The sequence below is a fragment of the Trachymyrmex cornetzi genome, unplaced genomic scaffold (genome assembly GCF_001594075.2).
Source record: "Trachymyrmex cornetzi isolate Tcor2-1 unplaced genomic scaffold, Tcor1.1 scaffold793, whole genome shotgun sequence".
NCBI classification, from domain to species: Eukaryota; Metazoa; Arthropoda; class Insecta; order Hymenoptera; family Formicidae; genus Trachymyrmex; species Trachymyrmex cornetzi.
In genome coordinates, this window is record NW_017300128.1 from 13,240 (window position 1) to 40,850 (window position 27,611).

At 36.9% G+C, this 27,611-nt stretch overlaps 1 pseudogene; it reads left to right on the plus strand.

The window, feature by feature from the left end:
* Window positions 1-5,261: 5,261 nt before the first annotated feature.
* LOC108768393 (uncharacterized) lies at window positions 5,262-27,548 on the plus strand (annotated as a pseudogene).
* Window positions 27,549-27,611: the final 63 nt, after the last annotated feature.

Here is a 27,611-nt window from a genome sequence, read left to right on the forward strand (position 1 = left end):
TAAACTTAATTCACTCGAAACTACTACTTTGTGGAACGAACTCATTTTTGCATAACGCCATCCAATTAGCGCGCTTCTTGCAGCCTGCAGAACGAGTATTATGCAAACGCGTTGGATCATAGAAACGTCCGAGTGAAGTAATGCGAGCCACAAGGGAGATTCGCGATTTTATTATCATCCTCCTGTAATCACAGTTCCAACGACACGTACGACTACGTGTCTCGTGTCTTGAAGAGTGCAATTCTTTGCGGCAGACACACACGACGCGACGCCGCGATAGGTCAAAGACGAATTCAATTGGACATGGCGCGCAGCGTAGCTTAATGATCGGTCATTATTGCGATCTCATCGGTGTGATAGTTATTATCATGTTTAACGACTCGCGCTCTCCTCGAACGTCAATACGCGCGTATACGCGCGACCGCGCTTGATCGATGCGCGTTGTGCAGTCGGTATAAGTTAATGATACCTTCCACCACACATTCGGGACATCAGAGACAAGTAAATGTCTACATATTTCGCAATCTCTATCGACCTCGCTAGTATACGGCTTCGTTGGAAGCCTATTATTAATCAGGCGCCACAAACAACCCCATTTGCTAGCCATAAAATTATTAAGAGATCGAACTGTTGTGAGATTGACTTGGTCAGGTTTTCACTCAACCTTTGGCTAACTGAAAGACGACTTTGCACAACGTGCTTGACGCTAATCTTGCGTTTCCCCGTTCGCAATTATGTGCGGTATAAATAGGGATTAATACAGCTGACACATTCAAAGTAATAATATATTGTTATATTAATAATTTAACAGTGTAATTAAAATTCTATAAAGTGACGATTCTGATTAATTTTTCCTACTACTTGAAATAATATCTTTAGAATTCGCAGTCTCCTGATCCCGTAAAATTCCCATCTGCAGGCATAGTTTGAAACGCTACATCGCATGATAGTTTGACGCTGCGACAGAAACGGGAAGGGAATTGTGAGTGCAGCGCGCGAGAAAAAGGCTGCTTTGCGAGAAAAAGGTGACATTTCAGCTAAGTTTCGCGGTTAGACCGCAGTCGTGGAGTCGGCGACGGCGTTCGCGGTTGGCGAGGTCAGTGGCGCTCTGAACTGATGGCGACGGTCGGTGCCCAGCCTCGGAAAATCGACGCTAAAGATAGCCCTTCGTCGGCCGATAATAGAACACCGCCGTCCCATGAGACGGAGAGCGCGTCCCGCTTTCGCCGGTCGGTCGGTACTCGTTCCTTCCTTTGATCGGTCGCATCTACGAAATTATTTTCGTCTATTTTCCTTCCAGCAAACCTTTACTGCAACACATCCCGCGTCTTCTCGGAACATTCGGTGTCGTTCCGCACACGCTTTTCGTGGAGATTTCCTACTCCGCTCATCTTACTCTATATAAAGGACACTCCGCATTAACCCTTACCGTACTAATATGGGTAACTACACGGAGAGAATTTTCTTTTAAAATTTACCCTGAAAATATGGTGATTGTGGTACAATACAATATTTTGAAGATTTTTACCATGCACTTCAGTAAAATTGATCAAACTCATTTTATACTTTATTGTAGTTTTATTAATGAATGAGAGAGATTTATATTAAAATTTTTCGAAATATTATACACACACACACACACAATGTTGTCCCACGACTATCATATTTTCAGGGTAAATTTTAAGAAAAAATTCTCTCCGTGTAGTGACCGAGCAATTCCTGTTCGTGCAAGTTTCTTTGAGTCTTTCAGTAATTAAAAATTATACTACACATTTTATTATTTTCCAATATAAAGAGTAAATACTTATTCTAGAAAGTTGAAAGTATGTCAGTAAATTTTTAGAGATTTTTAAAATTATTTTGAAGAGGTGAGAGAAAAAACGAAGAGATTTGAAGTGACCCTTGATGGTACGGATGAGGCACCAAATTGTAGATGGTATGGTAAGAGTTAATTATATGATAATTTAGGTCCTGGTAAAATGAGTTAGTCTTCACATACAACATATAACTTGTACAGTAATGTAATGAATAAAAAATATTATAGATACAAGCTCAAAAACTATGTATTATTGAGTCTTACGTTTATGACACCTTTTGTTCATCATATTATAAACTATATTAGGTATATTTTTAAAAAATAACTAATTTTAAGGCTCAATAATATATAATTTTTGAACTATGAGTGTATGGAAGGTACTCTGAGTAAAAGTTTACACCTTAGATACAGCATAGCTCAAAAACTAGGTATCTATTGAGTCTTGCTTCTATCACATCTTTTATTCATACATTATAAAGTTATAGTGTATACAAAAACTAGCTTATTTTGCCGGAACCTAATTTTTCATACATGTATATTCCAATAATTAATTGCGGGATCCTTTACACGCTACGTTTCATTTTGTAAATTCTAGATCTCACGTATAAATTATAAATTCAAATGTACATTCGTGATGCGGAGGTACATTAGCATTTACCGTATTCTTTCTGCAGTAGTTTTTTGAACATGCCAGTTGCGCCATCAATTTCATCCGTTTTATTTACAGAAATTCCGTTATACAGTGTGCACACTTGTGGGCTTATGCATATTCGCATCCCTGCTCTTCTTAGACAATTTCGAGTCGTCGTACGTTTCATTGGAGTGCGTACGTGCGTACACGCGAACGAGTCGTACGTGCATAAATGCACACGCTCTTTCTGTCTTTCTCTCTCCTTGTTCCTTTCTCATGTACGTTGGAAATAGTAACATCGTTACCGCGTCTTGCAAACGATCGACTGTTACCAGGGCGCGGTACGCTATTGCAACAACCGCAAGATGCAAATTGAACTGCTGGTGTATACAAGAGAAGAGTGTGGCATTATAATTGCGCTATAATTATCCCTTTTCTCTGGAAAGAGTAATACTGATCGAAAATGAAAATATATATTTATGATGATATTTACGAATTGAAATAAAAAGAATAATGATATCACGAAGTAAAACTAATAATCAATATCACTTTTTACGCTCGTGTAACTTACACATTATAATTAAATATAGAAACTATCCAGGTCACAAATTCAAACGAGCTATATTAGGTGTGCGTGATAATCTTTATTTTATTCAAATCTATAAATTTCACGGAACGTTTCGACTTCACTTGGCTCTCATCAGCCTTGAACAAAAATTATAACCCAGTATAACGAATAATCTCGTACGATAAAAATAACGGATAATAAAAATTAGTGCTCGAATATGTCATGTCATGAACCCCATAGAACGAAATAAAATTAACGCATAGTAAAAAGAACAATACTTTTATTTTTATTCATTCGCCGCCTATATAGACGTAACGCGTATAAATAACTTGAATTTTACGAAAGTTGGGCAAGAGTCAGAGAGGAGTAACGTTACGATTTTGTCGAGCGTATTACTCGGATGAAAATGTATTTTCTAAAGCGGAACGGTTCCTTTCAAGAGTGCTCTCGTCACGCCCGAAAGGGCTGTGCAAACGGTTTAACGGAGTGACATCGTAAGAGTGTGACTTAGCGCCGCGACGCCTTGACGAGAGAGGCGAAGGGGGGGGGAGGAGCGGTCGGAGGTCGTCGGGTGAAGCGAGACGAAGGGATTCGCGAAATGTGGGAAGCGCGAAAGAAAGAAAGATAGAGTAAGAGAGAACGTGGTGAGGGGGAGGGAGGAGGGTACACTTTCTCATAGTAACGTGCCGATGGAATGACAAGCAGCGGCGGTTGAATCTTTAATCTTTCGCGACGCGAGATATTAAAGTTTCTCGAGGGCTCGGCAACTACTTGGCCCGCGCCACCCTGAAATGGGGTTTAAGTTCGATAGACAGCAGGGCATTTCTACGGCGATATCGATGGTCGTTTTTTAATGCATAAATAAAAAGATCTACGACGGCACGCCGATTACCTTTCGCTATCGGTTCGATGATTTTATTGCTCGTGTATTTATCTACTCGCTCTTCGTGGACTTCGTCTGCTTATCATGGTAAAGTAGAGACCCTTATTACGCTCGTTACAATCAGGAATTCGAGATGGATGGAGTTTGCGTGCGTGATCTTGTCATGAGGGATCCCTTGAAAGATATGGAATCGAGTTTGCTGAGAAGGAATGCTACGAGGATAGAAGTAGAAATTATATAATTACGCTATAAATTGTATATAATGTTTCTAACTTATAAGTGAATTTTAATAATTTTAATTATCGTCAATAATAAATTAATATTTTAATAATTCGCGCGAGATATAGAAGAGTATAATAATAAAAGTAATATAAGTAAAAATAACAAGCATAACTTCTCGCGATCCGAGAAGTAATATGTTAGTAATATATAATTATTAAAAAGATATTTTGCTGTGCAATCTTTGAACGTTTAGAGTGATTCATTCTAGTTGCTCTGCCGCAGGAGAAAGAAAGAAAGAGAGAAAGGCATTTCGCATACCGTATGCAACGATAATTTTCATGATAGACGAACGATCGTTCCATGGCATCGTGGAATGCAAACAAACCATGTTCAAGCATCGAGCCTTTCCCTTCTTTCGCATCCTTCCTATGTTTGGTATCTCTTCGCGCGTGTGCCTTCAAGTCTCGTTCACACGCGAGCCTCGCACAGGTTTTACCATGCACCTTGACATTGAGGAGCTTTTACGAGCACCTTTGACTTTTCCAAGTTGTGATTATCAACATAATCGTCTTAAGCTTCGAACGGACTATTCATTTTTCGCTGAACGATGAGACATCATAAAAACTCGTAAATACCGTAATATTAAAACGTTTGATAATAATATGCGATACCGTTAAGTTATTAGTATATTATTCTAAATATCTCAGCACATAACATTAACAGCAATTTCAAGCGATTAAAGTTTAGCACAATTTAAAAGTACCTTACCGGTAAATTCTTTATTAAAAGATTAATGAATATTAAATAGAGGAATTAGGATAACAAAAGGGATCGTGCTTACAATTCAAATCATATTTGATTCAAAATCAATGTAGTTTTGATTCGACGAGGAGATATATTCCCTATTTCGCAACGGATACACGTAGTTTCCGTTTGGCCGAGTCAGTGCGCGAATTTCTCATCGGAATATTCAGCTGGGTCTTGCCTGCATAAAAAATGGTGGTGCGATAACGCGATAAGTCTCGCGTGAGACCGCGTCAAAATTCACAAGGTTCCATCCGAAGGACTCGCCTCGCCGGCCGTTGTGAACGGGCCTGTACGTTCGCCGCGTTCCGCTGTCCTTGTCGACAGAGTCAAGGTCATGGTCGTCCGTACGCTTGATGCCTCCACGGCTCTCTCGGCATCCAATGGGAATCGCGTATCCCATAAACGGCCACGTGCTGCTCGCTCGGCTGCTGGTACCACGGCACAATTCACCGATGCGAGCGTGTCCGATTCCAACGACGAATGTGTGCAACTAGTTTCCCTGGTTCTGACCCGGTACACGCCTCTCGTCTTGCTGGTTTACACGCGAGCGTGCGTAAGCTCTCCGTACTCTGGAAATCCAACGTCAGGGACGTTTCCACGGATGCACCCGTATGTCGTCCGTGTATGACCATGTTCCCATGGTTCTGCACGTCGCGTCGCGTCGCGTCGTAAAGTACGTCGTAAAGGAGCTCGCTTTCACTCGGTGCGTTCCATACCGGATATCGTTATCGCGTTGAAGATAACGCATTGTGAATGTCTGCGTCCTACGAGGAATATTAAAATATTACTAAATTTATAGACAATACATATCATTTTAACTCGTACACGGAGAAAATTTTATATTAAGTTTATTATAATTTTAAATTACACTTTACTATGTCTCTTGAACTTTAGTATGGACCCTTACAACATAATTCCGACTTAACTTTTACTATGGTAATACTAATTTTTATCACATAAATAAAGTAATTATTTTGTTAAGCCACATTTTAACATGAAAACAGTTAATTTTTATTACACGGAGAGAATTTTCTTTTAAAATTTACCCTGAAAATATGGTAATTGTGGTACAATACAATATTTTAAAGATTTTTACCATGCACTTCAGTAAAATTGATCAAACTTATTTTATACTTTATTGTAGTTTTATTAATGAATGAGAGAGATTTATATTAAAATTCTTCGAAATATAATGTTGTCCCACGATTGTCATATTTTCAGAGTAAATTCTAAGAAAAAATTCTCTCCGTGTATGGTATGCAAACAAAATTTGCTAGGTATATATTTTTTACTTATCTTTACAATACTAACTTTCATTCAACAAGATTTGATTTTGTAATAAAAAATTTTACTATAAAATTTACTATAAAAAAGTGTAAAAATTACGTTGTATTATTGTTTTTAAAAAAATAATTATAGAGCATTTAAACTTATAATTTACCGCAGTTACTACCATATTATAATAATTTTAAATATAAAATTTTCTGTGTGTATATATAAAGAATTCTATCATCTGACTTTACTCTTTCTCACTTCTGAACGAAGAAACAGTAGATAATTTTTTATATGATTTGAAGAATGTTCACTTTATTTAACATGTTTGATTGCATTTTTTATGTGCAACTTGTCATGTAATGTCATGTTTAATAGTTTTTTAAAGCACTTAGTGATGAAATTCACTATTAATTTTATTGTTATTTTTTATACGGGGAGCTGTGTGTGTGATGATGACTAAGTGTAAGATCGAAACGAGTTCCCCTCTTAATTTATATATTATCAAAAATTAATGACAACGTTAAAACTTGTATAAAATAGTTATAAATTGTGATTTGCTTTCAACTGACTTTTTCTTCCTTTTATTATTACTTAACATTCTATAGAACTAGAAATTTTACATTTATTAAAATATATTACGCTGCTACTTGAGATCGAAATAGAGAAAATAATATGAAGAAAAAAAAAAGAAAAAATCTTTTATTGCAGTCTATCGCTTACATTTGAATTAAACTCGCTTATGAATCAAGTATTTAAATCATGATCGAATGTATCAGAGGAATATATCTTTATTACAAATGATATACGTGCACGTGTATATCATGAAGTTGCTTTACAACGCACGACGAGCGTGTTAAAAAAAGTACTTTGCATTGGAGTTTAATTCTTTTTGCAAGCGGTCGATTTCTTATCAGTAATTATCGGAATATTTATATGTATGCGGACGTATATTTTACACTGATCAGGCTATTACCATCATGCGCATCATTTTATCTCGATTATCGTAGAATTAATACTATCATAAATCTGCTATTACGAGCGCAGTGCGGGAAAGTCTGGAAAACTTGGCATTTTTCACTGTCATGATAATGAAACCTAGTGCATTATACCGAGTGGCTCAATTGAAGAAATCAGGGGAAAGATAAACCCTTGATTCCCGCGTATTGAGACCGCATTGACCCGCCGTTAAACGATTCGTCTCGATGATATTCGACTTCGTAGACGTAATAACGTCGCAAGCACTTAAGACAACCAGCCAGTAGTCGACGATTTGTCTCGCACGAAATGACCTCGGATTTCCGAACGTCGCCATTTATGCCTTCCGGAGCTTCTTCTCGTAAGTAAGGATCAAGATGAAAGAGAGGAATCGAGTGTGATTTTTCACGTTAAAATTACGCGTGCAGCTTCCGATGATAATAAAAAGATTTATTTCCCTGAATTTATTTATTAGATATCGAAATAGGAGCAATAAGGGAGCCTCTGTTAAATTAAATATCTTGTTATTTTTAACTTTGTATGTCAAAATGTCAATCATTCTTATATTTTTAAGCAATAGCGTTTTATAGAAATATTAAATATTAATTTTATACAAACAGTTAAAAATAGCTTAAATGTGGTGTAATTTGACATTATATATTTTGATATAAATTTATGTACATATCCAATTCTGTAAAATTATTTTCGGATCTGTGTCTTGTTAAATTTTCAAATATTTTTCAGTAAAATCAGTTTCATGTACGAATATAGGATTTGCAAATATGTATATGACGACAAAAGTTTACTGACTGCGAAATGTACGCTCTCGATCGGATGCGAGTTTAGTGCGAGGTCATTGTCATCGATTGCGACAGCTTATCGTCCTGTAGGATACGATAAAGGCACAGTCGAACAAATGGCGGTATGTGCTCCTCCGGAGATTCTAAAGCTAGTCAACCGAGACTCCGCGCGATGCATACAGAGATGGAATAGTGCAGTACAACGATCAACGAGTCAGATCTCTCGCGTATCCGTTCTCACGAGAAAACCGACTACTGACACTCGATCGCGCTCTTAGAATCTCGCGTGAAGAGTGTCGGATGCACGCGAGCACGCGGTCAAACACGCCACGTCCACGCCGCTAATCTGCTATGCGTGACACGATACCAAAACCGCCACTCTTTTGTGAGCGATTCTTGCGATTCTGCGAGATATTCGGTTCGAGCAGAGTTCGTTCGGTTGCAATCCAAAGGGAATCTCGAACGCCTTCTGAATCTTTATTCTGAGAAAGCATAGGTCTACACATCTCTCTGTCCAATTTTTATGTCGTACAGTCTAAGCACAGAAAAATGTTTAATTCTTAGGAACAACAATTTTTAGTTAACATACCGACAAACAATACTATTAGAAATATTTTGCCAAACAGAATTTAAGCACAACAAAATTTAATGGCTACACTGAGAAACCCATTTAGTTGAATCAACCAAGGATTTGTTTGCCCATATTCAAACAAGAAATTAATTGATTCAACTAAATGGGTTTCTCAGTGTACGTTTAATCCTTCGAAATCAAAATCTGTAACATAGTTATACTGAATCTGTATACAGAAAGAACAATTTTGCTGAAGAATCTAAAAATTTAATTAAGGATCTGAAAATAATTTTGTTGAACCGTCAAAATAGTTATGTAGGAAACTGAAACATGATACAAAATTTTGATACTTTAATAATCAGCTTGAGTGTTCTTTATAATTATCTTGATAGTCCAATGAAATTATTTTCAGATCTATATATCTAATTAAATTTGTAAATACTTTAGCCAAACCGTTCTTTCCGTGTAAGATATATTTAATTTATTAATTAAAATTAATAAAAATTAATTGATTTCAAAGATGGTCACTAATTAATTTCAATTAAAATGACATAACTCATACAAAAAGGAATGAGTATTTTATTTTAATAAGAATAATTTAAATTTGCAGATGTAACATAAAGAAAATTGAATAGTTTGATGTTTTACAAAGAGATTTTTAATTGAGTGGATTCAATAAAAATAAATCTATCGTCAGAGGATTAAAGACAGTTTTATCATATAATACTTCATATATATTAAATAAATAAAATTGTAATTTTTCTGGGGAAAGAATCGCTACAAGATTAATAGTTATTAAGTAAGTACACGAAGTGACCTTGGCCTTGACCATGAACCAACTCGTGGCTTGCGAGTCGCCGGCGTCGCTGTCACTGTAGTGGTTGGGCGCCAGCTTATCTGTTCAAACACATCGAATCTGGAGCGCGCTAACTAATTACCGGCTTTTCCATGAGTCTGGCTGAGGCCAGTAATTGCATGCCCGTCGCGCTATCGACGGTGATTCTCTCCCAGGAACGCAGCCGCAACCCGCCGTTGCGCTCGGATCAGAGTATCAGGTGCACGTTCGTTCTCGTCACTCGGATTTGGTCTTCTCTTTGGCACCTGTTTTCTTTTCAATTCATTGCTCGTTTTGCATACGACCTTCATTTTGCATGACACGCGTTCGTTCTGTGGACTCGTCAATGTACCTTTTTTAAATTCTGATTATTATCTAGATTCTATAATCGTTCTATCTATGTGTAGCAAGTATCTTCATGAGATAAGCGATGTTTTTTCAAAAGATAAAAATAAAAAAAAGAAAAATATATCGATTAAAATATATCACATGATATGATAGACTCGAATAAATATGCATGTTCTAGATTCTAGAATCTTTTAATCGATATATTTTTCTTTTTTTGATTTTTTTCTTTTGAAAAAACATCGCTTATCTTATGAAGATACTTGCTACACATATAGATAGAACGATTTGATTGAAATATCTCAAAAACAGATCTGAAAATAATTGGGCCATCAAAATAAATATATGAATACTCAAACTAGTTGCTAAAATGTCAAAACTTTTTGCAGCATTGCTTAGGCTCGAGTTTCCTATATAATTATTTTGATGGTCTGATAAAATTATTCTCAGATCTGTATGAAGCTAAATTTTTAAATACTTTAACATAATCGTTCCTTCCGTGTATATGTTTGTAAAAATCGTTGCAACGTATAATTAAAATACGATAAATCTTCCAAAAACGCAACAGATTAATTCTTCGTCATTTATGTAAGATAAAATTGAAAAGAATCACAGAATAAGTTGTACAATGGGTTAATAAAGTCATTCAGGTAATTTTCATATTTAGTCTACGTTTCTCGTTATTTAACATTAGGATTCCAAGAAGTACGATATTATTTCGTCCGAATTTTAATTTATATTATTGGCGTTCCTTTCAGTCGGAGTTCACGAAATCATCTTTTTCTTCGTCACGCTTTGAAACGTCGCTCTGGCACTCTGACATAAGTGGTTTTTTTATTATCTTAACTCTCTGATTACTACGCGCCATTATACTAGCTTCCCATTAACTGATTCTTTGAAACGAAACGCCACTAATGGCTTCCCTTTAAACAACGAAATCATTATATATATGTAGTGATTCTTCTAAATCGATACTTTGTTATCAGTAGGAATGTTCCTAATTGTTTTGATTTGTATTTATGTCATCGAAAGAATGTTAGAATTTTTTTAGCGTTTCTCAGCCAAGCTGTGGGTGTAATGATACACTGTTAAATTCATAATGTCAAGTTATATCCAATTGAAGTTTTTTTTAATCGTTTCTATAGGTCGCCAGCTCCTACTCAATATGTCGCTAATTTTATTAAAACAATGGAGTTGAACAATTTAATATAAGAAAATTTACTAAATTAATTAATTTATTTATTAACTCAAATTTAGTTTATTATTTACTAAGCTCATGCATTAATACATTGTTTACTTTGAAACTAAACACAGAAATGGATTGATTTACATTTTGACATGAAATTAAAAATAACAAAATATCACTTAACTCAGGAGATTGCGTTATTATTGCACCTTTGATACCTAACAGTGTCCAATTCAGCCGTAGCTAAAAAATTAACATTTCTGGTAAAGATCAGAGATTCGCGTTTTATGCCTAATATCTATATTCTACATCCGATTGGTGTCGCAAGTTTGATTGATTTCTAATGACGGAGGGTCAGGTTAATTTATCTGCGTTTCTTTGAATGCATCGAGAATTGTCCCCCAAAACAAATGCAAGTAAAAACAGCAAACGACATTTTCGAAAATACTTTACGTACATTGGTGAGAAGCTGTGTGATAGATCACTAAATTAAAAAGTAAGTAACGTAAATGGACAATTTAATCTGTTTACATTCAGCGATAAAGGAAAAACGGGAGCAGAACATGACGCCGTTTCATGAGATGCTATCGGATAGCGTCGTGTATTGGACGGATTATCTGCGGCAAATTTGTCCGTAACTAGAGTATCGCTGGAAATCCTATAAGCCAGCGACTTAACGCCTTCGGATATTTGTCGATCCAATGTGCGCTTCCAAATCCGGCAGAGAGTACGCGCCGGATCTGATCCATTTATAGTGCATTGCTGATCCGATTATTCGAATCTTCTCGTATAAGAACATAAAAATTACGTAATTGTATTGGATAACAACGTGGGAAAATGCAAAAAAGTATCTTCTCTGAATCGATTGGCATTCAAATAAATGAGATATTTATCTTAAAATTTCGCACCATCTTACCTTTCGTATATAAGGTTTCCTAGAAATCTTGATTTCTTGAAAATCGTGAGACTCTGACATTTTCATAATGTAAGAGTAAATTGAACTTAAAATTCTTTATCAAATAAATCGCACTTAGTATTAATTATTGTCGACTCGTAATGAAGGTTCAGATATTTTATTATTTATTTTATTTACACAAGAAACACCTCAACTAATAATCAACAAATACATGAAAAGAAATTAAGAATGTATCAACAATAAAGGCATTTTCCACCTATATGCTTCTAATAATACGAAGACTATTTACGTCGCTTTGACGCGATGTGCGATACACGCGCGGTCGTTAATATCGATTCATCGAGAACGCACGTATAACTCTCTCTCTCTCTCTCTCCTCTCCCGCGCACGCATTCCCACGCGCATTCCTACCGACTACATTTTATAGCCGGCGAACTCCCGACGTTACAGTCTAACGGCCGCGCGACTAGTATGTTGAACCGTGGCAAAGTTGTTAGGTGGACATTATGTATTTATGCTAATGAACTCCTGGGACACGATTAGACGCCGATCTTCGTGCAAAATCGATCCGTAAAAGTTCGCGTCCCGTCACGGGCAGGAACTACTCGTGACAGACTTCGAACACATCTTCCGCCGTAAACGGATCAAGTCGGATATGTCGATTCGTCAACTTACCCGATCGGCTTCCGAGCTTCCGGCGAATGTCCGTCGTCAGCCTTTGCTCGCTCGGTTGAGTTAAGTTTCAGCTTCGTTCATGCGTCCGATTGATAAAGGTGACGAACGGACGTTTGTCACGCTTGGACGTTTATATGATTTCTGTCGGATAAATTAAATTTTGTTATACGTGAAAAAATATAAACGTTTATTTTAATACTAATCTGTTCCTCGGTTATCTAATAGCTTATTAGTATTATCTTATTTTTATATGTATTTCAATTAACATCATTCTAATTACTATTTTATTCGTTTTTGTTACAGGTATGCGTGAACAAATCATCTTGCTACCACAAATTAGTCGGCCTGTATCGTAAGAATGACATAAAAATTTGTTTTTCTTATTTTGTATGAATTTTATTTATTTTATGAATTTTTTCTTATTTTGTAGAAATTTATTTTTTTATATTTTAGAAGTTTTAATTGTCTGTTTATAAGTATTACCTGATAAAATTACTAGAAACGTCAAACATCCATATTTATACGATCACATTATTTATTACTTGATTGCAAATTAATTAGGTAAGATAATCAATATTAAGTCTCTTTCACTTACGAAACTTTAATTTCTCACTTGTATATTCTCTGTATTTGTATATCTACACTGAGAGAACAATATAAAAATACTAAATTTTAATAAATATTTATTCAAATAATGCCAATTGAATCTTTACTAAATGTAAACATATATTTATTTGGTACAAAAACTATTAATGTGATTTACCTATTATTATATTTTATTTAACAAATATTGATTTTCCGTAAATAAATGTTGTATTAGTATATTATTCAAACAATTATTTATTAAAATTTAGTACATTTTTCTCTCAGTGCACATACGAATATTTCAACCACCAATATCAGCTTTGAGCGAAAATGGCATTATTCTCTCCTGCGTTTAAATTTCTCATGTCATTAAAAAAAATTATTTATTTCTATAAACACTCATTACTAATAACAACGATATTATAAATCGCGTTCTTTTTCTTAATCGGCTTCTCCGGATCATGTTGAAACTCGAGAATAACGAGTCGAGTCACACAGGGAGTAATGTCCTCGAGTGCACGTACGAGAGTGCACTACGCTCAGAATGCAGTTGCATAACACCACGACTGGTCATTCTTGTCCGACACCTTCATTTCTCTTTCCCTTCTTCCCTTTTTGTCTTTTATCTTTGCTTTACGCCTCGACGTCATTCCATTCTTTTTTTTTATTCTTCTCTCGTTTTTCTCCACGTTTCAGTTCACGATCTTATTTAACGAGGCAACGTAAAACTGCAATAGAACAAACGTCGGTACTTTTCTTTATGTGTTGTGAAAATGAATAGACAAATAGATGAAATTATGCTTGTGATTCAAAATCTTCTTCGAGTAAAACGATAAAAAGTATTACTTATTGAGTAACGTTCGTATAATACAAAAGGATAGAAACGGAAAAAGATACAAAGTGTGCCAATTTTACGGATAAATTCACGGAGAAAATTAATTAATTAATCAATTAATTGTATTCACGCATTTCTGTCCTCATTAAGTTTTCTATCGCGTTCACGCAGCGACTGCTCTTTAACGGAACAATTATAAAAATTTTCCGTTCCTAAAGGTAATATAACAGCGGTGGGGAAACGCTTTTAATATACCTACTATCTCTCGAGATCGGAATGTGCACCGACAAGCGTTTTAACGCGATTTAAAAATTAACTTGCGCCGACGAGAGCCATCCAAGCACTTTGGGGAGAGATGTATTATCTACGAAATATTATTCGCGCTCGCTTTACGGTATGACAGTTCCGTCTTGTCGTGTACAAGGAGGCGGCAATAAACGTTTTTAATTACGGCACGACGATAGAACACTTTGAGACCGCGACGTAAAAATGAGACGGTGAAGAAACGGACGGGAGGATGAGACGCGGTACGTGACGGCGGAAAGCGCCTCGCGGGAAACGTATTTTCGTTCCTGCACGGAAAATGCACTCTCGCGCGCCGACGTCTGGCGCCGCGGCGCTTCGCCGCAATGTACCGTGACGGACGAACAAATGCGCCCGATTTATAATTCCCCGTCGTGGAGTAATAGCGAAGCGTACGCGGACGAAACGCGAAATATCTTCCGCGGAATATTATACTTCGCGGTACTCTCTCGATTGAACACTCGAGAATTTCAACGTGCGAGATCGCGAGGATTGTCCGGTAATAACCGTGCAATTACGGGAAATTATATGTTTGCCTTATAGAGACAAATAATAGGCGACGCGTTGCTCTGACTACAATCGCGAGCGCGAATCAGATAAGAAAAAAAAGTCCGCTTAATCGTCATACTATTATTTTCTTTTATAAGAATTGCATTGCGAATCCTTTGAAATTCATCAAGACGTATGCAGTTCCATATACATAATTGTTTCCTGTTATTCATCAGTTTAATTTGAAGAGTTTGTGATAAAATTAACCCTTACCGTACTAATATGGGTAACTAGTGGCCGAGCGATTCCTGCTCGTGCAAGTTTCTTTGAGTCTTTCGGTAATTATAAATTATACTACATTTTATTTATTTTCCAAAATAAAGAGTCTATATTTATTCTGGAAAGTTGAAAGTATGTTGGTGAATTTTTAGAGATTTTTTTAATTATCTTGAAGAGAGGTAAAAAAACGAAGAGATTTGAAGTGACCCTTGATGGTATGGATGAGGCACCAAATTGCAGATGGTACGGTAAGGGTTCTCACACATGAAATGCACAACACAGCATAAACATAACATAAGGCCGCTAAACCAATGAGCATCTTATGTAAATCAATATGGCGACTTAATGCTGGATGCTCATTGGTCCAGCGGTCTTATGTTATGTTTATGCTCTGTTATGCATTTCATGTGCGATAGCCTTAAGGGTTAAGAAAGAACTTAATAGAACAGAGCATAAGCATAACATAAGACTGCTGGACCAATGAGCATCTAGCATAACGTCGCCATAATGATTTACATAAGATGCTCATTGGTTTAGAGACCTTATGTTATGCTTATGCTCTGTTGTGCATTTCATGTGTGAAGCTCTTAAGTCTTATCTTAAAACGATCGCAAAGGATCCCCTCACGAATATCGATTTTCGTTAATTTGTTAAGTCACTTTTAGTGTACTTCGAGTTTATTGTTATCGTTCGGTCAAATCAGAGAAATTAGCCATGCTGTGTGGCGACGTAAGCGTGAAATTCCGTTTTATCGCATATTATGTCGCAATTTCGTCATCGTAAGCGAAAACAGACACCAGTCGTCTTTCAACGTCCGGTCCAGCGTTCGGTTCGCCCTAGCCGCTGCGCCATCGTGGGGCCGGTTCGAATTTCTGGCATCTCTGGTTTCGTCTTAGGACGCCGGCGGAGCTGCTTACTTAGCATACGGCGCATGGACACAAAGGGTTCCCTTCCAGGAAGGTGATTCGAAAACGACCGTGCAACCTACGGGCCGCCTTTTTATCTTCCCCGCGTGGTACCGGTCTGACCTCGCTTCCTCGTTACCTCGTCGTAGAGAATCCTAATTAGGCCGCGCATATTCGGCTCTTTCGCAAACGGCAAAATACGTAATTGCCTATTGCGATATTCGGAGAGAAAATGAATCAGGAAACGATAGGAGGCGGGAAAAAAATAACGGAGATATAATATTTGTTCCAAATCGAGACAAAGAGATGATTCATATTATTATTTGCTTATACTTCAAAAGTGACACAATAAAAAAACATGATTTTCTAGTTATTATCGTGGATGAAAAATTAAGTAAATATTACTCTATCAATTAAAAGTGAATTAACGTAACTTAATAAAAATCATCACGGTTCAAAAAGATGATTTAAAAAAAATTGTCATCTAAGAAAAAGTGGTTTTCTAAGAATTAGTTAATGAAAATAATATTTGAGCTTGTTAAAAATATCTTCTTTTTGCCGATATTATTTAGTTATATAGTCAATAATTTTTTCAAGTTCAAAAGTACTTTTTTTAAACTTAATTTTTTTAGTTGTGTCACTTTTTTAAGTAACGAAGCGGTAAAGTAGAAATAAACTTTAAGAAAAAAAGTTCTAAATAATGATTCAGATTTTTTAAATACTTCTATGCGTGTGAAGTTTCATTATTGATGAAATATATTCTCATAGAAAATGATAATCATTTCGATTCCTCTCTTTCTCTTTCTTATGCTGTCATGTAGCACAAAATGCAGGAGAGAGACTCTTAGTTACAGCAGCTACATTAAGTGAGAGATGCTCTTTTACGGAAATTGATAACTAATTATTTACCAAATTACTTTGCGGAATGTTAATTTCATGCTCCTCTCCCGTGTTTTTGCTACGCCAGCCGAGAACACGTTTGCGAGCGAGCTGCCGCTTTTATAAGCAAGGTAATTACGATATAATAATAACGGCGGGCGTCGTGGCGCGGCGTTTTGCGCGGTGAATCATTGGCGCCGTTCCGCCTGCTCGAAAATTTTCGTTCGTGCATATTATGTAATTAAGCGCGTAGAATGTACGGCGCGATAACAGCAATTAATTACAGCAATCCGGACCGCGTCGTCCTGCGAAAGGAAACAAGTTAAGTGCGCTTATGAATTAGATTTAAATATAGGATTATTATTAATTCTGCTCTATTATTACAGTTATTTAACTTTTTATTACCATCAAACGTACCTAATATGAAAACTTTGAGGAATTTTTCTTTCAGTAGACACTATTAACAGAGACAACTCCATTATACAAGCGTATAATGTAATAATATGTAATGAAATTAAAAGTTACGATTTTTTTGCTGAAGCTTTTTCATAGGAATACCGGAAGAATTATCGTTCTAACGCATAAAAATGTTGAATAATGCCTTAATTATTTCAACATTATGACACCTTACGTGCTGATCGTATCTCTTGATTTTATTTCCATTGATCTGCAATCACGATGGCAATTTGTAGTCGACGAGGACGCAATAGAGAAGAGGGATGCACCGGTGCAAACGGGAACAATAGAGCGTAGGGCAACCGTGATAGTGGGGAATTCCTGTTGGATTCGCGCGCGGAATTACAAACGATCGCGCGAGTGTAGCGGAATGAGGGCGAGTTTCGTGGGTTCTCTCTTTCCTCCTCTCCTTTCTTTCTATCTTTTTCTCTTTTTTCTCCCTCTTTCTCTCTCTCTCTCTTTCTCTTTCTCCCAGCTCGAATGCATCGGCGCGTTCGTGTTTTGGAATGCCGCCACCGCCGCCGCTGCAACAAGAAGAAAACGATTCGATTCCATCGCCGTGGCGGCGGAGAGACTCGACGGGAAAGTTCTCGCGGGCCGAAGAAGGAAAGGCTCGACGAGGAGAATCGAGCCCTTGGAGGGAGCGAGGAAGAGGGAGAAAGTGTGAAAGGGAGCGAGTGTAAAGGTGTGCGGAAGGGTGAGAGAGGTGGAGGCTGTAGTAGTGACCAGTCGTAGAATGCCAGCTTACGTTGCGTGCCACGACAACGGCGTAGAAGTGCGTCTTTTCAAGAATCTCTCAGAGTACCCTTAGTGTACTCTTTTTCTTTTCTTTTATACAAGAAGAAATTATGCGTTTGGCATTGTCACTTGTGCACTGAAAATAATTACTAAACTTTGATAAATCATTTGTGTTTGAATAGTGCCAACTAAATATTTACTAAACATAAAGATTTCTTTGTTACAAAGTCATTAATTTAATTAACTATCATTTATTTTTATTGAGTAAATATTTAGTTGATGCTATTTAAATAAAAATATCTATTAAAATTTAATATATTATGTACTTTTTCTTAGTGCGTTAATAAATGTTAATTATTAAATTGCTGAATTTTTACATTTAAAACTGCAATTACTTGAAAATCGATCTGATTGTTTTGAAGCAGAACTGCTGGAAGAAATCTAAGAGCTAGAAGAACTGAATTACGAATTGAATTAAAAAAGAAAAAATAGAAGTTAATCAATATCTTCTCTACACGTTTAGCGAAAAAATATTTTTTCGCAATAACGTGCATTCATGTTCACGAATACGCAACATCCCTTCGTCGATTATTTGAGGGGAGTTGTGAGCTTTGTGGAAACGAGTTCAGCAGGTGGGGTCACGAACTCAGGCACGCGATCCCGCGTTGCAGCGGATTTTCCTCTCTTTCGATCACCAGCTGCCAGCATTATTTCGCCCTTCTCATCTTGTACTCCCATATCGATCGCGGCGTATTGTCATCCCATTCAGACTGCGAAGACCCGCAGCTGTCGTACTCTAAACTTTTCCTTACGCACCGACGAGATCGGAAGCATATAATAATCGGTGGATTAAAAATGAGCCGAAAATTCTGTTCGTGTGTTCTAATGTCTTATTCTTTTATTTAATTATTATTTTTATGAATATTTTTATTATTAATCGCTATCAATTTTTGAAATTGTCAACAAAGTAAATTAATCTAGGACTAATGAGTTTAGTGCGGTAATTAGTGCCGAATTTCTTTATATTCATATAAATAATGATCATAATATTTCATTAAATTAATTGGTATATTTAGAAAAATATTATTTCTATGAATATAAAAAAGAAGAATTTCTATATGGAAATTTTGTGAATTAGAATTGTTGTTAATGTGTGCATATCTAAGTTTGAGTTATTATTGCGAATATAAATTAAGCTGCGGATAGAATTTGCGGCCTGTTCAAGAAAGAAAAGGTTGTCCCATCCGCTATAAATCGTTACCTGTTACCTGTAGATAACATCGTCCTCATCATCGCCACCGCCATCGCCGCTGGCGAACGGCCTTGGCCTGCGTCGAGTTTTGCAAAGCGATTCGGCTAACAAGAATTCGGCACGTGCATTGGAGCTTGGGCTGAGCCGACCGTAGAAGCTGCGTGCGAGAGATACGGTCTTCCGGCCTGGTAATCGACGCCAACCTGCTCCGAGAGATTCTTTTTATTCCGCTCCCGAGAAAGCAAAAGTTGTGGCCGTGACGCTCTCGACCTTCCGCGACTGGACTTAAGAAATACATTCAGCAATTAATATTGCGAGTGTAAATGAACTCTATTGATTGTCTCTTTATCATCAACGCGTATCTTTGTTACACAACATTTTTTCAAGTTGATTTACTTCAATAGACGTCATTCCGATTTTTAATCTAACTTTACAAGTATAATGTCTCTTTTCACATTACTGTTTTTAAAAAGTTCCGTTCCTAGTGGAATTTTTTTCCTGTTAGACCACTTTTTAACGAAAATGATATTAAGTGAGACATTCTTTACATCGTACATTACTCTATGAGCTGATTGTACAAATACTTGTTAGAAATTATGACAATAATAACAAACCAAAAACGATTCGATTTGTTTTGAGGTTCTTTTGAAAAATATAAATATTTTATGAAAATTCTGTATAATCGCTCAAAATAAGATATTTGGATTTACTTCTAGGCGATTAACTGAAAGTAAATAATAATTGAGATAATGTTACACTTTGATATATTCAGATTATTGACTTGCGATTTTTTAGTGTTACATTTTTTTATATATTATCTGCCATTATTAATTTTCATTTTATTTATATACTTGCAAAAATAAGCGCAACTTAAAATTAATTTATTTAGAATGTATTATTTAATGACTATTATTAAATCTCTCTTTTCATATCCGTTTTCGATTACTTGCATTTTAACTAGATAAAATAAAGCAATTTTAATAATAAACCATTCGAAAATATTTTATGATAAATCTCTCTTATCTAAATTCAATAATTAAATAATTATTATTCAAAGTGTATTGCTTGTTGTTATCGGAATTTATATCCTATAAAAATATTGAAATATATAAGATAATTTATATTTAAATTCAAGGAGCTCTTTCAGATATTTTTATTGTGTACAAAATATCACTTTATCATTTCCAATTACTATGTTAATCGAAGATTAATAAAATATACGAAATTTCAATTTATAAATTCAATAATAATTTAACAATTTGCCCTTTGTTTTATTTTATTTATATTTTATCTAAAGAGTTACACTTTCTTATTTTTTTTTTTAAAAGACCATTTATACAATATATGTAATAGAGTTACATAGTTAGAGATAGAGAAGGGAAAGTTGGTGCAAAAGTTGTGCGTATCAATTGCTCGATTGCTCGAGGCTGGTATCCAATTAACACCGAAAAAGAAGGGGCATCTCCGAGGGGGATAATCGAGCACGTTCTTTTCTTTTTTTTTTCTTTTTCAACGTAAGAACGTGACGCGAAGGACCGGCTGCTCGGAGAAAGGACGAGGCGGTGGTAGACATCATTCGTGCATTTACGATCGCAGCGTACACGGGGCATCTGTTCGTTAACCACCTGTCGGCAGGTGCGAACCGTACACCCGGCCCCGTTACCCCGCGCAGTTGGTATCAATCGGCCCTTTTGTTTTTGCTGGTCTGTTCTTCGAAGTCATTCCCGTTTTACTACGACGTAGTACGCACGACACGCGATAGCCTCCACCGGATGTTATCGGCCCATACGGTGTGGTCCCCTTCTTTCCATCCCGGCCACGTAAAACCCTTTAAGCTTGTGGCACAGTAAACAGGAAGTCCCCAGTCTTCTCTTCTTCCCTCGGCCGATGGTTCTCCGGTGCAGGTTGCATGTGATGCGTGAGGAGCACCTGCGACAAACGCGATCTCTCTAGATTTATTGCGAGGTCTTTCCTTTTTCTTCTCTCTGTCTTCTCTTCTCTTTCTTCTCTCGAGTCCTTGTCTCCGGTGTTCTCGATAATTTTTATTTCGATGTCTTTTCTTGATCGTAAACGTATTTCGTGATTTTACTTCAAGTACAAACTTACTTTAGCGCGAATTTTGACACAATACCGAAAAAATTTTCTGATTAAACCAACAAAAGGGCCTAACAAGAATGGCATTGATTATGATAATCAGAAATTCTGTTTTGGTCTCACAAAATGTCATTGTTGTTTTAGATTCTTTTGTTGATTTAATTAGAATATTTTTCTCAGTGTGAAAAGATGGTGACACTTGAAGATTGTAATAACCTGATAAAGTGTTACGATTTGGCAAGAAATAATTCCTGTTTATTTATATTATAGGCTGCGATACTCCAACAGACTGCCGAATACATTTACCAATTAGAGCAGGAGAAAACACAACTGCTGTCACAAAATTGCCAACTAAAACGATTGGTGAATCAACACGAAGGTGGCGATGTACCTATCAAGAAACGCAAACCCGATACCCAAGGTAATGCTTTGTCAACTTTTAAAATAAATTTATTTTGTACACAAAAGTGAAAACATTCATATATTTTTTTACAAAAGAATATATTATATAATTTTATCAAAATGATCTCAAAGAGATCGTCCGTAAAAAAAATTCATTACAAACCGTGAAAACGGTAGCGATAATGTAAAACTGCATCAATAAAACATCATGTCATTGTTTGCTCGCAAACATTTGTATACATAAAGAGCAATAGAATTAACGTTCGTCGGCCGTCATATAATGTGATTTTCCAAATGGACTTGAATTATTTATCGCTCGTGCGACCGCGATTGCAACGTCCCATGTGGATTTGGGATCGTAAAAGCAAAAAGCGGAAACAGTCGCTGCAAAGCGCGAAAAGTTGCGCGGATATACATTGCAATCCGCTTATTTTACGGTTTTCCCGCTTTTATACGGCGCCACGTCGAAGTTTCTATAAGTTATTTCTCAATCGCGAAATTGAATTGTTGCATTTCTGGAACTTCCGCTCAAAAGTAAGTAAATAACGTCGTACTTTCAAATAAACATGACTATATGGATTTTCGCTTTTATGGTAAATTCGACCGCGCTTTACCACAATACGTGAAATACATATGTAAAAATCGGAAGTTTCTTTTTTGATTCATTCATAAATAATTTAATCTAATTTGTACTGAATCAGTATACTAGTGATCATACTTCGCAGTAAGGGTGGAAAATTTTGCAAGCAGGAATTTTTTAATCTCGTGTCGACAATGTGGTCACTGCGAACGCATTTCGAGAGAGCCGTTCGTCATTTTCGCGAAAGTAATTACATTCTTCGCGACTTGGTATCGCACGAAGGGATGTACAGGATGTACATATTTCAGGAGGAAGGCTTAATATAATAACGAGGTGATACTATCGCTTATATATAAATGAAAAATTTCCATAAAATTTAATTTGATTTGTGAAACTCAATTTAATTGTTATCTGTGAAGGAGAGAATCTCTTGGAGATCATATAATATTTTATTACTTTTTTATCGAGATATGAAATAAGTGAAAAGGAGTCTCAATATTTTAAATAGGATTTCCTAGTATAATATTAAAACTTTTATTTTAATATATAAATAATTGTTAAATCCATGATATGTCGTTGCACATGCATCGTCAGATGTTCAGAAAGTAATATCAAGAAGGTCAAACTTTCGGGGATTATAAAGGGTCGTCTAGAGAAACGGATAGGCAATGGCAGCGTCAGGACTGTCCTCGAAAGTCTTTATTACTTCGAGGACTAAATACAAGGGACGAATTAAGGGTACTCTCCTGTTTCGACGCCGGTGGCGTTTCGACGACGTCGCCGTCGCCGTCGCGGCGGTGTGCCTGTCGGAAAGTATCTGTCGCGAACTTCGGCCGAGACAATTTCAATTTCCGGTTCTATCGTAAATTAGTTTCCTCCGTTCGATGGCACGGCGATATTCAGAAAGTTCGTCGTCGGCTGTGCGACGAAGCGGATTTAATGCCGACGAACCGACTTTTATCGATCAATCGCGGTTAACCCTCCCGATTGCCTTCGAATATCAACCCCAACATTTACAATAATTATTCGCCCGATGGAATAACGTTTCATAATCGAATCTGCGGGGAAGAAGCTAATTCGAAGTCTTGGCAATTTATTTAAAATAATTTTATGAATATTTTTTATAATGCAAATTGTATAAACAGCGATGAAAAATTAAGATATATAAGAGATATCTATGTTTTCGTGTTTAATGTTAACCGCTGCACTCAATAAAGTTATTGTTGTTATTATTATTATTAAATAGAAAAAAAAACATTTTAATTATTGAGATAATTTTAAATTTTATTTGAATGATTATAGACTGCCTAATTAGACCTATAAGTATATGAATATAAAAACTAATGGTGAATATGGTGTAGTGAGAGAGAGAGATTAATATTTAAATATATATTCTTAGGATAAAACCATGAATAATGAATTAAAAACTTTATAAACAATTTAACAACATATCTCTTTTAAATCCATGTGTAGGCTGAGGGAAAAATTGATATTAATAGCGTTCGATGTCGCGGTTGTGATCTCATTGATAACAATAGCCGATAATCACAGGTACCGTTCGAAATCACATTAATTAATAAATGTTCGATTGATTGAAAATGTTTGCAAGGATGACGGACAATTTGCTGTACCGTTACCGCATTATAATTCACCGTAACATTCTATAATGTCAAATAATGTGCAAATGAAGTGAACATACAGGAACGTTACATTCGCTTCGCTTTAATATAACATTGAAACAAACGGACTGGCCTTTGATCTGCGCGAAGTGTAATGGTCTCTATATTTGCTCTATATCGTAAACAGTGACCAGATTTAATTTCGCTCACGGTCTCGCATTCATTTATATCGCGCGGACAGGTTGGTACACTGGCATGTGTGCGCTGGAAATCTAAAATATGTTCTGAAAGTTCATTGCGGTTATTCGCCGACTGTAATCCAATTTTACGAGCCTTTCTCATAAATTAGTTTCATAAAAATGTCAAGTTGTTTTTACTACAAAAATTGTTTTTTACAGCTATTATTTATCTAACATAACATGTGACTTTTTTATGTAACGTCGCGATGTTTGGAAAGTTCAAAAAATTAGAATAAACAGTAAAAATAATTAGAATGAAATATAACAAAAATAATAACAAAAAGTAGGCTTAAATAATTTATAAAATTAAAACTATAAAACAAGGACTACGAGCCAAGCTGGATCTTAATGCTCGATTAACTACAATAACATAAGTTCATTAACAAACGTTTCGGCCCCTATTGGATCATTCTCAATATTGAAATTACAAATTTAACTCAACGATTCATTTGAGAAACAATCACTTGTCAATACATATGATGATTTAGACATTTTAGACGATAAATGTAATATAATATAAATTCAACATCTTGTATGTCAAATTTCGTTATGGATGGTTGTGAGCATTATTTAATATATATAAACCTGAAGAAATAGATGATAAATATTCGGATAAATTGTAGATACGTTACAACACATGGTGGTCATCAAACGATCTTATACAATTTCTTGATTTTGGTTTGTTCATATTCAAGCGCTGATCAATCGATTCACTTTTTTTACAGGAAGATATTATAATTCAATTTCTCTCTCATTTTGATTTCTTCTGCTTTTTTAGGTGTCGTCGTTAGTCTACCAATGCACGTTAGCGAGAGCGGCGACGAGGGCTTAGGTAGCATGTCCCCCGAGCCGTTGTCGGTAATCACAGTGACCACAGAGGGACATTCCGTTGTGAACAGCGATGTGGTGGAGCTTAAGCGACAGCTAGATAGGGAACGTCAGGCGAGACTGCATTTAGAGAAACAAATGAGAGCAATTCAGAGCCAGGTGTATCCAGAGAGATTCCGAGACAATCAGCTAATCGCTTATCAGCCCCACGAGGTAAATTCCTTTCCCATATTGCTTTCACTAATCTTTCGGGGAGTAAAGTAAAAGTGGACTTTGTGCAAATATAAATTAATCGATATAACTTTAGGAAAAGAAGAATAAATTAAATCGGTAATATGAAACTCTGTAAAATTTGTAACTATAAAAAACGTTATGACAGCGCGATAACAGAGGCCTTAACTGGAAAATCACAGTCAATGAAAACGAGCGATTTCGATTGCCGAGAGATCGCTATCTGATACACGATATAGAAAATAATCCAACCGTAAACTCGTTTGACCCTCGAGGATTTAAACGTTTTTCAGCCGAAAGATATTGCAAACATTGTTTTAATCGTTCGCGTAGATAACTATATCTGATAACAGGTCGTTGTATACCGTTTTATTATTTCGATTGAATTGATTTCTTTCTCTTTCCCTTTTATCTGCGTTCCGTGTACAAAATACCTCATCTGATCTTCGCTGTGAACAGACAGATCGCAAAGAGACAAGTTTCACACATGTGATAATAAATAAAAAATGTCATTACTTTCTTAGGTGATCGAGCATACAGACAACGTGATGGCGCAGGAAACAGAAGAGGCGGTGGCCACGCTTCAGGTGGTATCGGTGATGTCTTTGCCGCCGGTAGGCTCCACTCAAACTGTGGAGACGTCCAGTCCGGATCCAAGCTCGCCGCCCTTGTCGCCGCAGCCGGCTGAAATGGTGTCGGAAGAGATCAAAGAGGAAGAGTCACGCGCGAGTACTCCCAAGATTGTCGCCTTCGCCCCGAATCAGGTGTTCACGGCAATGGAGGAGCCAACTACCGCGGATTCGTTCTCGTCGTCGAGTCGCGTCACGTACGCTACTTCATCCTCCGCAGATTTCAAGACTGGCTCGCCTCAGTTCATCACCGCGAGTCCCAGCAGGCCCTTCTCACCGGTAACTGAACCACGGCTACCTAGTGTTTTAGAAGCCGCGATGAAGGCTGAACCCAAAGTCGAGGTGGAGAGGTATGTGACACACGCTTATTTTACCTTAAATGCGAATAAGCAAACAATTCCGATCGTTGTTTGAAAAAATTGGGCCTAAGTCAATAAATAGTAGGACTGCTTTAGAAGTGACATTTAGTTTACCTTTGTTTCAAATATCTAAATCGTCAAATGTGACAGTCATTACGTCACGTGTAAGCATTTTCTTGTACAGAAGAGTACTGTAAGTTCGATTTTTTTGTAGGAAATCTAATACACAAGATCTAATGAGAGTCAATTTTGTAATGAAAATTTTCTTGATCCTGCAGGTTGCCTTCGCCATCAAGCACCCTAGACGATGGTACGTCGCAGGCAAGGTTATACATCGCGAATACGTCTCGACAGAATCTGGAAACAATCGTCGAGGCGATACGTCATCTGGAAGGTGACCATTTATTCAGCGATGAACCCGCGCAGGATGTGCCATTGGCACTGACCAACAAGCAACAGCAACAACAACAGCAACAGGCGACGGCGAACTCAACGTCAACGAAGTCTGCGACCACCACGTCCGCCTCTTCCTCTTCACCCTCGACGACGTCTGCCACGGCAGCATCCGCGAAACAACGGATACTGCACGCCGAGCGTTTCCTCCAATTTCATACGCAACAGCAGACCCAGCAGCGACCCGGCGTGATCGTGGTGAAGCATTCGTGATCCAATAACACCCCGCACTCCGTACACTGAACTAAACATTCAGAACGACGATATCCTCGCCTCCATCGCGCGAAATCATCGTGGTTTATCATTCGAAAATGAGGAATCCCTTTCAGCCGATTCAAGAAAACGTTTGCAGAAACAGGAGAAGCGATTATCACGATCAACGATCACGTATATTCTTCGCGCTGAAGAACTGGGAGATATATCGCGAGATGTACGAAGAGATGAATTTTATGTATGTTCCTATTAAGCGCTTCGTTCGTCTTCGCCTCGACAAGGCCGCTAAGAAGGATTAATAATGCATGCGATTGAAAGATTTTTTAGATAGAAAGGACAAAGTGATTTTAAATCGCGGATATAGTTTATAGGTGAAGGTCGAACTTGACGAAAGGATCCTCATTGCCGAGTTGTCAAAACGAAATGACATCGCGCTTTATCTCATGTAAATACTAACGATTCCTCCTGATTATTTCCGACGATCGCCACGAGATAGCTTTGAATCTCGAAAAGTCCTTCTCCCTTCTCCCCTCCCCACCTCCTCCCCCCCCCTCTGGAGAAAAGTTCTCTTCCCTCGCGAGAAAATCACGAGGCCCGAAGTGGACGTTTCTCCTTCCGTTTTAATGGGTAGAACATTTTTAAACTTAAGCGAGTAACTACCACGGTAATATTTCTAGCGCGTAAGGTTGCGTTACGCTGTATGATATACATATATACAATATTACATACATATATTAT